Below are 14,538 nucleotides of genomic sequence, written 5' to 3' on the forward strand. Positions count from 1 at the left end.
ATTGCTCTGCAGATAAAGATGCTTGATGTCTAAGCTTGATGACATGACTTCAATCCCCAGAACAGACCAAATCCTGAAAACTGTACTCTGCCCTACACACACACACACACACACACACACACACACACACACACACACCTTCAACCCCATACACACATACCAAAAAAAACCCAACCCTCCCAAATAATAATAAATAATTTTATGGCAAAAGAATCCATGTCTGACACCAGGATGTTACAAAAGTTAATCCATAGCCATTTAAAATGGAAAGGATATAGCCACAGGTATGACTGCTCTTGGCATTAATCCTTCCAGTAACATTTGGCTTTGGAACAGTTTGTCCTCATTAACTAGTCACAGGCTTTACGTGGCAAAGTGGGGCCACAAAATCCTTGGAACTAACTCTCTGTTAGAGGAGCCATAAAAAGAAGCTCCACAACCTAGATAGCCATCAAACTTTCAAGGACCACTAAAATTAAGGAAATCCTTACCATATCCAGAATGTGGACTGTCCCATAAAGTGACTACACAAAGCCATATCATGAATGAAGAAGGGGATGATGTATTCTTAGTATGGAAATAAATCAATAAAAACTAAAGACACAGAATAATCAAACCAATATCTATATTCTGACTAGACTGGAGAGAGAGAGAGAGAGAGAGAGAGAGAGAGAGAGAGAGAGAGAGAGAGAGAGAGAAGAAGAAGAAGAAGAAGAAGGAGGAGGAGGAGGAGGAGGAGGAGGAGGAGGAGGAGGAGGAGGGGAGGGAGGGAGGGAGAAGGGAGCGAGGGAGGGAGGGAGGGAGGGGGAGAGAGAGAGAGAGAGAGAAGAAGAAGAAGAAGAAGGAGGAGGAGGAGGAGGAGGAGGAGGAGGGAGCGAGGGAGGGAGGGAGGGGAAGAGAGAGGGGGAGAGAGAGAGAGAGAGAGAAAGAGAGAGAGAGAGGGAATATGAATATGCACACAGCACACAAGTGGAAACAAGTGCAAAGACCAAGGAAAGAGTTTAGGTATCCTCCTTTATGGCTATTCATCCTCTTCCCTTGAGACAGTCTCTGGCTGAACATGGAGATCATCAGACTTTTGCTGTTATTTTGTTTTGCTTCGACTGGCCTACACAGCCACCAACAAGCTACAGCAATTCTCCTGTCTTACCAGTACCATCATCACATCCACTGAGCAAATTTGAATGTCGAGTTATTATTAAAAAAGAATTATTGATTTTCTGGGGTATGGTTATGCTGTTGTGGCTATGCAAGAGGACATACGTTTTCTTAAGAATGGTAGGCAGAAACAGATCAAATGGCCATAAACTTGTCTGTAACAGTCAGCAAGTTTGGGACCAGGAGACACTTAGAAAGTGAATGTGGAGGGAGCAGTTGTTGCTGTTATTATTTCAGATTTCAATGTTTCAATAGTTGCGTACTAACATGTTGGGAATTCTTTTAAACTTGAGTGACACATATCATCATGAACCAATATTGCAGAGCTGTGTGATGGGGGGGAGATGAAAAAGATAAAATCGGTTTAGGAGAATAATTTGTCAACTGTTATTAAAAAAAAAAGTAACTTTAAATGGTCATCTCCCCTCTAGAAATGTATGGTAACTTAGATACTGGGATATCTAATTACCAAGAATTTTTTAAAGATTTATTTATTTTTTATTTTATGTGTATGAATATTCTGCCTGTGTGGATATATGTGCACAATGTGAGTGCCTGGTGCCTGTGGAGACCAGAAGATGGCATCAGTAGTTGCCTTGGGCCGAGAGTTACGGTTGTGAGCACCACATGGGTGCTGAAAACTGAACCCCGGTTTTCTGTAAGAGCAGTAAGTGTTCTTAACTGCTGAGCCATCTCTCTATCTCCCAAAGAAAATTTTAGAAGCAATCCAAAATATGGAAAGTAAACACACAAAAAGAAAGGGTCGGCCTAACTGACCACCAATGGGAAATTATAGGAAATACACTGGAAGATGAACTACCTCACAGCATGTTTTAAAGGAGGCATTAAGCATTTCTAGGTAAAAGAGAACAACTTCATATTGTATAAAATGTGATCCTTCTTACTAGAAGACAAATTGAAAAGTTTGTAAACATGCCTTTAGGTAGATGGTTAATACATAGAGAAAAGACTGGAGTACAACTCATTAACCTGAGCAGGGGGAAGGATTGGCAATAGTTTGTAAAGGGAAGATGAGACCTTGACTTTGGACTTCTTATGATTTTATAGGCATATTGTATAGTAAATAAAAAGTTGCCAAGTCCTGGTAGCATAACTAAAATATTTTAAAGCTATAAAAAGTTCAACAGAGGGATACTTCTCACTGTTAACAGCAACTGCTGCTCTAGCAGGAAAGGAATTTTCTCAGTATGTATTTTTCTGCAGTTTATTTTATTGCAGCATCATCCATGATAGTCAAGGTATGGAATCCACCTAAGTGCCCATCAACAGATGTAAAGATAAAAGAAAATAGAGTATATTGGGTATGGGGAGACTGCTGATTTTCTATAGGACCTGAGTTCGGTTCCCAGTGTCTATGGTAAACAGCTCACAACCACCTGTAACTCCAGCTCCAGGAGACCCAATGCCTTCTTCTGGTCTTCATGAGCATCTCCACAGCATGGCATATACACACCAAGATATGCACATATACACAAAATACATCTTCTAAAAATAGAAAATATCGTATAGATTTGCAGTGGATAGCATTCAGACTCTCCAGGTCAAATCCCTTACTAAGAAACTAATGGCAGTTATTAGCTACTGGGGAAGGGAAAATTATTCTTCTTTAAAGCTGTGGCTGCTGATAGGTTGGCCATGCTCTAGCGGATGGCCCCACATCCGTGCACATATAGGCAGCACTAAATGCATTCAGTAGACTATTACTTTAAAAATGAGGAAGAGGACATGAACTTGGGAGGGACACATGGAAAGGAAATCTACAAGGAGCTGGAGGGAAAAATGAGAGGTTAGATGACCATCTTTCATATCTCATTGTATACTCATATTAAAGTCTCAATGAATAAAATAAAAAATAATAATGAAGGCTTGTTGTTTGAAACAATCTGGCTGAATCTAGAGAACATTATGCTAAGTGAAATAAGCCAGACATGGCAAAGCAAGTGCTACATGAATGTGATCGTTGGTAGCAGAAATAGGAAGGATAGGGTATAGAACACGCTTGTATTTTCTGGGTATTTTTCATTTCTATGCAGATCTATATTGCATCTTGAACATATTCTTCCCCCAACCTTCTCTCCCTCTCACCTTCCCATTTGTTCCCTTTTTCCTCCTAGATAATTTTTCTTCTACTTTTCTATGCCTTCTTCTGTTCTGTTATTACATAAAATGCAAGGACCACATACAAGAGAAAATATACAATATCTGTCACTCATGCTCAGTACTAGTACCCATGGAACTTGCTATGTAGACCAGGCTTGACCTTGAGGGTCCAAAGATCCAAATGAATCTATATCCTGTTGGGATTAAAGCAGTGGTTCTCAGCTGCAAACCATTTTGGGGGGGGTCATTCATCAGATATCCTGCATATCAGATACTTCATTATGACTCATAACGGTAGCAAAATTAGTTATAAAGTAGCAAGGAAATAATTTTATGGGTGGGGGGTCACCACAACAGGAGGAACTGTATTAAAAGGTCACAGCATTAGGAAGGCTGACAACCACTGGGTTAAAGGAATGAGCCATGACAACCAGCTAAACTGTTTGTGTTTATGTGGGAGGGAGGGAAGAAGATGCATTAAGTTACTAATGATGATTAGAATTGATGTTTTCTCTTACTTTTATAGTTCTTTCTCTTGGTGTATAAACTTTCAGGCTTGGAGAACTTCAGTAACTAAACTCCTAAGTTCATGTCCTCTTCCTCATTTTTAAAGTAAAAAAAAAAAAAAAAAAGAAAAAAAGAAAAAAAATAGCAAAGGGCAGACCTCCCCTGACTCCCCCAAGATCCTGTGGTACCATAGTATCTGTCCTGATGATTCGCATGTGTCTTTTGAGGTCAGATGCCCACATCATAAAACAGGCACACTGCAATCCACCTCACTCCCTTTTCTGACATGGTGGAATGAATGAGTCCAGGCATAACCACTGCTCTTTCCTTCAGGACTATCCCTGACTTCTTTGTATTCTGAGTCTCAGTAACCAGGAACACAGTTATGTTTGCCATAATGGCTGACCACAGGAAGCTCCTTAGTGTCAAAGGAGGTATTTTGAGCCCATAAAGATGCTACTTGCTCTGACACAGCAACCTTGGCATGTGTATTTCCTGGTGTGAAAGACATAGCAGCCCAGACCTGCCTACCTTGTTTGGACAGACTGGTAGAACTGTGTGGAGTGGCAGGCTTAGCTCTTTTTGCTGGGAGGTATTCTGCAAGGCTTTATCTAGCTCTTTATTTTAACAGGTTAAAATGAACTCTTAATTCCTGTCCTTCCTCCTGTAACTGACTGGAGCCTGCTACCTGTCCACATGAGAAAATAACCAAATACCACTCTGGGTAACTGTTGTTGGTACCTGAAGTCATATCTGACAGGAAGGGTGAAACAAGAAGATGCTCTGATGGTATAATGATGCTTAGTGATAAAAACCATAACAACTGGAGCAGTAGTAACAGCAGCTACAGTGGAGTGTTCCTAGGATAAATACCATAACAAAATCTGTTGCATTTTCCCAAGTCTTAATGATGAAGAGCAATGAACATAATGATCTTAACCACTCATACTTCCAAACTCTAGTGGATTGAACTATCTTCGCAAATTAACACTGTAACTCCCAATACCTGATTACATGACTGTATCTAGAAACAGAGCATTTAAAGCAATAATACAGGTAGGCTGTAATTATCACTAGGCCCCAATTCAATAGACCATCAACATCCTCTAGAGAGAAGGTAAAACAGAGAAAATAAAATGGAAGTCCACCAACAAATCAAAGAGAAGACTCAGGTGAGAATGTTTCAGCTGACTGCTTACTCTTATACCTATGAAGAATGTCCTTATGACAGAAGCCTTAGCAAATTAATACCCTGGCCAATTGTGGTGTCTAATCTTCGTCTACAACTTGACTAGACATAGAATGATCTAGAAAGCATACCTCTATGACAGTGGTTCTCAACCTTCTTAGTGCTGTGACCCTTTAATACAGTTCTTCATGTTGTGGTGACCTTCCACCCATAATATTATTTCATTGCTACGTCATAACTGTAATTTGGCTACTGAGCAGTGTCTCAGTTCCTCAGACTATTGAATATATGTGTTTTCTGATGGTGGAGACACATAGGTTGAAAACCGCTGCTCTAAGCTGCCTGTGCATGCATTTCCTAAGATGTTTGACTGAAAGGGGAAGAACCTCCCTGAGTGTTGATGCTATTACATGGGCTGCTGTTCTAGTCTGAATAAAATGGGGAAAAGGAGAAATAGCGCTGAAAGCGGTGTTCACTGCCCTCTGCTTTCTAACTGGATGCAAGGCGACAGCTGTCCCATGTTCTTGCTGTCACAGCTAGAGACACTCTCTCCACCATGGAGAATGTGAGACAGAGAGACTGCTTCCCTTTTTGTAATGGCCAACTACTAGAAACCAAATGGCTAGCCCAGGTAGAAGGGGAAAAGGACTCTGTGGTCTATTAAAGCAATGGAATGTCACACTGAAAAATGTAACAATAGTTACAGGCATTCCATACGTGGTAACGAACTGCTGTATAGACCAAGAAAAGTCCCAGAAAACGACATACACATGATATCGTCTCCACAAAAGCCAATGAACAACGAAACCCAAATGACATCTTATTTAGGAAATTGCAACTGCATAGTCATGCTTATGAACATATCTGCACATCTGAGAGATGAAACTCTCTTTTGAGAATTTTACGTGTGCATATAATGTGTATTGATCAAATTCCCTACACTCAAATTCTTCCTCTGTGCCCCCATCACTTTCTGCTCCCATTTTCATGTGCTCTGTTCTTCGGAAACCCACTGAGTTTACGTGGTGCGTCAGTATGGGCATGGGTGTAAGACAGGAGTATGGCCAACCTTTCAGCAACCATATCCATGAAGAAAATATACTTTCCCTCCCTCAAGAGCTATCGATGGCCAATAGTTTCTCGGGGACTGGATGGGGGCTTCAGGAGGGCTGCTTCCACCCATGGTGTTATTTTGGCTGCTTGATCTTGTGGAGGTACTGTCCCAGCTGCTGTGCATGTGACTATGTGTGCCATCGCCCTGTCACGGCCAGCAAACACTGTTTCTGCTGCATGTGCACACTATGCCTGCCTTCTAGAAGTGCTTTCCTATGAAACTAGTTTTTAAAACAAGCACAGGAATACTAACCCTGACTCAAGCTAGCGGTTTTCTCCTGGGGCCATTAAAGATGGAGCCAGCAGGATTGGAAGGATAGCACACAGGTTAGTTCTTATAGGTAGGCTTATAGAAATGGTACTGCCTATAAACAAATGCATTCACAAATAGAATGAACAGAAAACATGCACAGATAAATGGTGGAGATGCTACAAACCCACAATTGTCAATGTTATCACCTAAGCAGTGTGCACCCAATAGCTATTTGAAAGGAATGAACAGGTTCAGTTAATTAGCTTGTGTAGAGTTTTAAGGCTTGTTAAATGACTACGTCAGGATTTGAACTCAAAGAATCAGACTTCTGAATGCATGATCTACCACAGTGGTCTCTCCCATTCCCTCCACTGCTCTACTGATAGAAAAGAGTTAAGAGTCACCTGTGAAACCCAAATGCCTATCCTACCTGGAGACTATGATATAGGCACTACTAACGGAGTGGACACAGAGGTTTTGAAATTCCCCATCTTCGTGGGTAAGAGCACTGACTGCTCTTCCAGAGGTCCTGAGTTCAATTCCCAGCAACCACATGGTGGCTCACAATCATCTGTAACAGGATATGATGCCCTCTTCTGGTGTGTCTGAAGACAGCTACAGTGTACTCATCTAAATATAACAACTACATCCTTTTTTTAAAAAAAGTAAAGGTAATTTCCTTTGGCTTACTGGGCTGGAGAGATGGCTTAGCGGTTAAGAGCACTGACTGCTCTCCTGAAGGTCCTGAGTTCAATTCTCAGCAACCACATGGTGGCTCACAACCATCTGTAATGAGGATCCAATGCCCTCTTCTGGTGTGTCTGATGACAGCTACAGTGTACTCACATACATGAAATAAATAAATAAATCCTTTTTTTTTTTTTTAAAGAAATTCCCATCTTCATATTTACCATGTTTTCAAATGTTTCCAAACTGTGCCACGGGTCAACTGTGATGCAATCTAGAAGGCAACCTTTTGAGTACATAAGAAGGTACTTCAGGTCTCGGAAGTCAAGCAACAAACTCGTTTGATTTTTCACACAAGCAGAGAAAGTCACTATTTGTGTCGCTTAGCAGAACTCAAAAGAAAGGCTAAAACCAGAGATAGTTTAAGGGCTTCCAGAGGAACGGAAGAAAAGTGCAAGGCAAAGGCCAGTCAGACTGTGCGTAGAGGCCTGGGTACACATACAGACTGACCTGTCCAAGGCTGGCCCTCACGCTTGGGTAGAGTGGCAAGGACCTTGAGGGGGGATTTCCCCACCACTCAACAACCAAACATCATTCTGTCCTGCTTCAGGCTCCATTAAATCTGTGAAGAGCTAAACTGCCAGTTCTCATTAGCCCAGGCCATCCATGGTACTGTACTCTCTGCTTCCATAGTTTATAGTGACTTCAAAGGACTTCAGCATCGAGTGGCTTGAGAAAAGGTCAGTACACTGGCACTAAATCAAAGGCAAGGACCAAAGTTTCTACCGTCTTGTCAAAACAGCTCAAGGACACTGAGCCTGCCCTCTACCCCATAGCTGCCAAGCAGGGAATCAAATTAATCTTCTACTCTCTAGGAGACACATTTCTGGGGAAGGGGACTTTTTTCAGGCAGGCATTCATTGTGATGCAGTCCTCCAGGCCTTGCTATCTTAACTGTGTCCCTTAACTCACCCTATAATCCCTACTATGACCTTCAGCCAATCCCACCACTCTCTACATCAATGACAGTCAAATGTCACATTCTCTTGAAGCCAGAAGAGGTGAGTGGTGCTTGGCTATATCCTGGCATGATCAGACTATGTTCACTTCTCTCTGCATCCTTTACTCCTCACTCCCATTCTCTATCTCCTCCCAGGCTTCAAAGGTTCCCAGATTCTCTATCAACACTGACGGTTGTTAAATTTAAACTCTGAGTAGATCCTGGCTCACCCAACATAGACTGTGTACAATTTTTGTCTGTATCAAATTGGCACCAAAATAATCTTCTTTGGATAGGACCCAGCAGTTTTTATTTTCATAAACCTCCCTAAGGATATTTGGGTGCAGAAGTGTTCAATGTGCACTTAGAGAAATAAAAGCTCCTAATCTCTGAATGGCAAATGTGGAAACTCTAGAGAATTATCACAAAGAAATGGAAGGCAGCTGCCAGGAAAATGAATTCATTAGAATAGTGATGTGAGCAGTGCTCAAAACAACCAAGAAGTCAGAATTACCGTAATGACAATTAAGAACTGCTGCTACATAGCATTAGGCCAACAGGCACTGGCTGGAGACAAGTCCTTCAGATAGGTTTGAAATTTTCCCTTTTCTATACAGGGAAACTGAAAGGAGAGATTAATTGAGTAACTGGTCCAAGGTTACTCATAGAAACAGTAAGTAAGGTAACTAGACAACTGGATTGGATGTTCTTAGCCATACCACCTCCATGCAGCCTTCTTTTGGTACAGAGGAATACATCTAAACTTAATTTACAAAGGACACAATGGTTTTGCATTTGCTATATATTCTTTCCCTCCCCCAACCATGGGAACTAAGATATCTACTTCTATGGGAGTTGAACAGCACTGGAATCTATCTCCATGCCTCCTGGATTCCAACATATTCACTTAGCAAATATGTATTGAGCGTCTACTTTATGACAACCACTTATCCTTGCCGCATGCCAAAAGCTAATTTCTAGGATGTAGAGATTTGGTTTAAGTCATTATTGTTCTAAGGACTCAAGGCCACTGCTATTAGTATTCCATTAACTGCAAAATAAGTTAACTGGAATTTCTGATATCTTTTTTTTAAAGATTTATTTATTATTATATATACATACACTGTTGCTGTCTCCAGACACACCAGAAGAGGTGTCAGATCTCATTATGGGTGGTTGTGAGCCACCATGTGGTTGCTGGGACTTGAACTCAGGACCTTCAAAAGAGCAGTCAGTGCTCTTACCTGCTGAGCCATCTTGCCAGCCCCAATTTCTGATATCTTAAAGAATGCAGCAGAATACTGGACACAGTATACCTATTTCAGAACAAGGGCCACCTATAGACTGTTCTCCTAACTGCTCGGGAGGAGGACAAGGCTATACAAATAGGATTGAAAGGGTTAAAAAAAAAACAAGATCAACACACTCATTTCTAATCAATCAAATATTAGTTGTTAAAGATGTCTTCCACTGAAAAAGTCCTGCATAAAACATTGTTTGAATTGTTTTTTTTTAAACACTTGGAACTATTGGTAGATGAAGGTATAGCCTAACTGCAGAGCACCTGTCTAGCATGCATGAGGCCATAGGATGGATCCACAGTAGCATCCGAAGAAAACTCTCAAACAAAAAGGAATGTTAGGGCTTAGGGTTTTTAATAGACTAACAAGACATGAAGAATGGACAAATATTTTGCAGAGAGTCTAAGAGAGGCAACCCTCACGAAGCTAAGACACCCTCTGCCCAAAGAGCTACACATCACTATAGAGGTACAAGAAAACCACAAACAATCTCTTCATTTACAGTGGGAAGGCAAGCCCAGTCTCATTTTAATGCTGAGTTAGGTCAATAGGAGCAAAAAGGCCATTAACACCCTCAAACCACAAGGTGCCTGCCTCACAATCTGAATACACACTACTTGGGTAATCCAAAAACCACAGAATGAGAATATCACATGGTATGTCTCCAAACTAGTAGTCCTCACATGACTATCAAGAACTAAGACAGGTCCTCTCTAGAGAAACTCAACACTCAAAAAACTCTCCACACATAAGGATCCTAAGGAACAGAAGAACTGTCCAGTAAAAGAACAATGCTATTTAAAGACAAAACCTAAACACACAAGGAAACAAGCGAAGGGTCACTTCAGCACCTCACATGATAGACTTGTATACTTTTAAATGTTTTAACAATTAAACATAGTAACTGAAATAAAAACTCAATATGTGAATTGCTCATTGGGCATACCTTAATAGGAACTAGACTACAGAGCTGAAGAAATGATCTAAAATGGAGTATGGGAAGACAAAGAAGTAAAAAAAGTACGAAAGACTAACAGCTGGGAAAACAGGAACCAACAAGGCTCCTCAAATATTGTTTCAGAATAGAAAGGCCGTGCTTGAAAGTCTTCCAGCCTAGACTGCTCAGAAACCTTTTAAAAGACATGTGCACAGAGACTTGCAGAGCTATGAGGAGCTGTGAGTACAGTTTGGTGGTCTGCTGTGTGCCACGTCCTGAGTTTCATGAGATTGGAGGAGGGAGGGAGAAAGGAGGAAGTGGTGAAGAAGAAACAGAAAAAAGAAAACTCAACCCAGAAGGAAGAAAATTTAACAGCACAACATACCATAGTAAAACTGCAGAACATCCAATACAGAGAATTTCTTTAGAGTGACCAAAGAGAAAAGATTTTAGTACAAGTTAACACTGATTATTTTCAAAGCAAAGACTATAAAAAACACAACATAGGAAAATTACAATTTCATTTTAACAGGGAAATATGAACCTAGAAAAAGTGGAGCAATGAAAAAGACCTCAAGACAGCAGTCAGGAGAGAATTATATGAGAGAATTAAGAAAGGGGGAGATCAGGCAGTGGTGGCGCATGCCTTTAATCCCAGCACTTGGGAGGCAGAGGCCTGTGGATTTCTGAGTTCCAGGCCAGCCTGGTCTACAGAGTGTGTTCTAGGACAGCCAGGGCTATACATAGAAATTCTGTCTCAAAAAAGCAAAACAAATCAAAACCAAAAAGAAAGAAAAAGACTTCAAGAATAGAAGACTATGTATATATACACACATACACACAAAAAAGCAGATATGGGTTTACCATCAGTAGAACATCACCAAAGAAAATTAAAAAATGATACTTTAAGTAAGCATAAAGTAATGCCAGAAAAAGGTCTGAGATGCAGTAAGAAATGGCAAATATATTAGTTTTTCATGAGTAATAAAATTAATAGGAGTGGGCTACTTGATAAAGAAAAACAGGTTTAATTTTGCTAAGAGATCTGGGGTGTAAGATTTAGGTGCCTTATGTGGTGTTGGCCTTCTTGCTGGCAGAGTCAAAAGACACAGGTTTGCCTGACAAGCAACAGGGCAGGGACAGGGAAGTGTTCTAGTCTTTGCTCTTCTTATGAAGCCATCAAAATTCAACCATGGGCACTGTACCAAAAATTACTTATTTTCCAAGGGCTCTACACCTACATCACAGCCAGATAAAATTCCCACTATCCCAACATAGCATACCAAGGATTAACTCTCGGTACCAAAGCCTTGGTTCAGGGAAGGAAACTCACAAACCATATCTAAATCATAGTAATGAGTAAAAAGGGGATAGATATGGTGATTAATTAAATGACCACTGATTATATAAAGCAATGCAATGCATTTTTAAAAGAAATGTTAAAAGGAAAAGGAAAGAAAAGCTAAAACAATAGAGAATAAAACGATTTGTCAAATCAAAGATCTAAGTTGAGGCTAAATATTATAGAGTTTACATGTAAATCAGTAAGATTAAATTCCTACCTAATATACACTGCTAGGGATATAGCCAAAAGATACAAAAACAAAAACAAAGACAAAGACAAAAAACAACCAACCCCCCCTAAAAAATCTATCCCTAAAAGGTTACCACAGTTACAGCTACATCCATTATAATAGCCTAACATAAAAGAAATGAAGATACCCACAAACTGGCAAATGAAAATGCATGGTATATTCATACACTTGAATGGTATATCCATTTGATTGAATGTTATTAATAATTGCAAAGGATGGACCTTGAGAACTGCATGCTGAGTGAAAGGAAGGCAGAACAAAAGGGCAAGTACTACATGATTCCATCTGCACACAGTGCACAGAACAAGCAGCCTTACAGCTAATCTATTCCTCAAGCTTGGGAGATTCTAGAGCCCTGTGGAAAACCTAGCTAAAGGAAATGGGCTTCTCTGGGGCCACTCCAAATGTTCTAAGATATACTGTGGTTTGTCTATACAGATGTGAGTATACTAAAAAGCAGTGAACCTTTAGATTAAGTCGATAGATTTCACTGTGTAAATTTTATCTCAATAAAACAATTGCTAAGAAAGTCTTGTAAAGGACTGGCAAGATGGTTCAGCAGGCGAATGGGGTCAAGGCACTTGCTACCAAGCCTGATGACCTGAGTTTAATCCCTCAGACTCACATAGTGGGACTCACATGCACTGCAAGTATGTCAATTTATTTAAAGGGCATATGACCATGAAACCGGGGGGAAAAAGACACAACTACAAAGAAAACAAACAGGAAAAAGGTCCCAACTAAAATGTAGTAGTCCATTCAACATACAGTGGTCATGTGTGCTCACAAACAGCATCTTTTAGTTGTTTTTCAAAGATTTATTATTAAGCTGAGTGGTAGTGGGCAGCCTTTCATCCCAGCATTTGGGAGGCACAGACAGGTGGATTTCTGAGTTAGAGGCCAGCTTGATCTACAGAGCGAGTTCCAGACAGCCAGGGTGACACAAAGAAACTGTCTCAAAAAGCCAAAAAAAATTATTCTTTATTAGTATTTGTATGTTGATGGAAAGGTGTTTAAACAAAAGTATAGGTGTCCATAGAGGCCAGAAGAAGGCATCAGAAGCCCCAGAGCTGGAGTTACAGGGAGTTACAGGGGGTTATGAGCACCCTAATGTAAACACTAGGCATTTTTAACCATTGATCCATCTTGCCAGTGTGTGTATATACATACAGGTACATATGTGTATGTATACACACACACACACACACACACACACACACACACACACACACACAGCTGTTTATACCCCTAAACAAACACTGCTGATGCTTTGGTCAAAGAAACAGTGGGCAATGGTGACCACAGAGGCTCATAAATGATCAAAGTGATGAATGCTTGAATGGTTAGTACTGGGTTGAAGAAATGACTCAATGGTTAGTCCTGGGCTGAAGAGATGATTCAATGGTTAGCCCTGGGCTGAAGAGATGACTCAATGGTTAGCCCTGGGCTGAAGAGATGACTCAGTGGTTAGCCTTGGGCTGAAGAGATGACTCAGTAGTTAGCCTTGGGCTGAAGAGATGACTCAGTAGAGCAGGGCACTTACTATAAAAGCACAAGGACACAAGTTCAGATCCCAGGTATCAACATAAAAAACTGGACACAGCTGCACATGTCTGTGACCCACATATTAGAAGACAGAAACAGGTTGAGCCCAGAAGCTCCATAGCCAACCTAACTGAAAAAGCAAAGTTCTGGTTCAGTAGGAGAATCTATCCCAAGGAATAAGGTAGAGAGATATAGAGTACAATGTCTGGCCTCTATATATTTATGCACTGAGACTGAGACACACACACACACACACACACACACACACACACACACACAAGCATACACCCCATACATGAGAGAGAGAGAACCAAACTTTTAAAAGGCCACACTTAAAATCCATATCTGTCACCCATCTCACCCTCCTCCAACACCTAGAGAACATCACAGAAGAAAGGGCAGGAAGAGTGTAAGAACTGGAAAAAGGCATGGTGTGATACAGAACACTGTCTTCTGGGCATGACATGGCCATTGTAATCTCATGAGCATGCTCTTTAGTGTGTGCTGGAATATGGAATTAATATGGCTCTAGACCTGCCTACCTTGTTCATGAACAGAGCGCATATATTATGGTTTAGATAAAAACTATGCTCCAACGGCCGGGCGTGGTGGCGCATGCCTTTAATCCCAGCACTCGGGAGGCAGAGGCAGGCGAATTTCTGAGTTCGAGGCCAGCCTGGTCTACAGAGTGAGTTCCAGGACAGCCAGGGCTATACAGAAAAACCCTGTCTCGAAAAACCAAAAACAAACAAACAAACAAAAAAAAAAAAAAAAAACTATGCTCCAAAAGCTCACTGAGTTGAAAGCTTGGTCCCCATCAGGTGGATTCAAATCCGAATGCTCTGCTAAGTCTGATGGATTCAGCTACTATGTCTTGATAACAGGTAATACAGTGCTGGGCTGTGAAGACTAGTTAGAAGAAATAGTCACTAGGAATATACCCTGGCAAGATAAACTCTGCTGCTACTTCTTTTCCTTCTTTTCTCCCTCTGCCCTTTTGCTTCGTAGTCATCATGAACAGCTCTTCTCTACAATGCTTCTCTGCCACAGTGCCCTACCTTACCACAAGTTCAGAAAGGAATGGTTTCAGCCAAGCACACACTGAAACCATGAGCCAAACTAAATCTTTCCT

General features: G+C 40.9%; 1 protein-coding gene across 3 annotated transcripts in view; it reads right to left on the reverse strand.

The window, feature by feature from the left end:
- Positions 1 to 14,538, reverse strand: part of Tmem164 (transmembrane protein 164) — a 149,083-nt gene that overhangs the window by 35,274 nt on the left and 99,271 nt on the right. The gene's annotated exons all lie outside the window — the stretch shown is intronic.

This window comes from Mus caroli, unplaced genomic scaffold, assembly GCF_978045245.1.
Source record: "Mus caroli unplaced genomic scaffold, Mus_caroli_1 scaffold_5, whole genome shotgun sequence".
In the NCBI taxonomy this organism is placed as follows: Eukaryota; Metazoa; Chordata; class Mammalia; order Rodentia; family Muridae; genus Mus; species Mus caroli.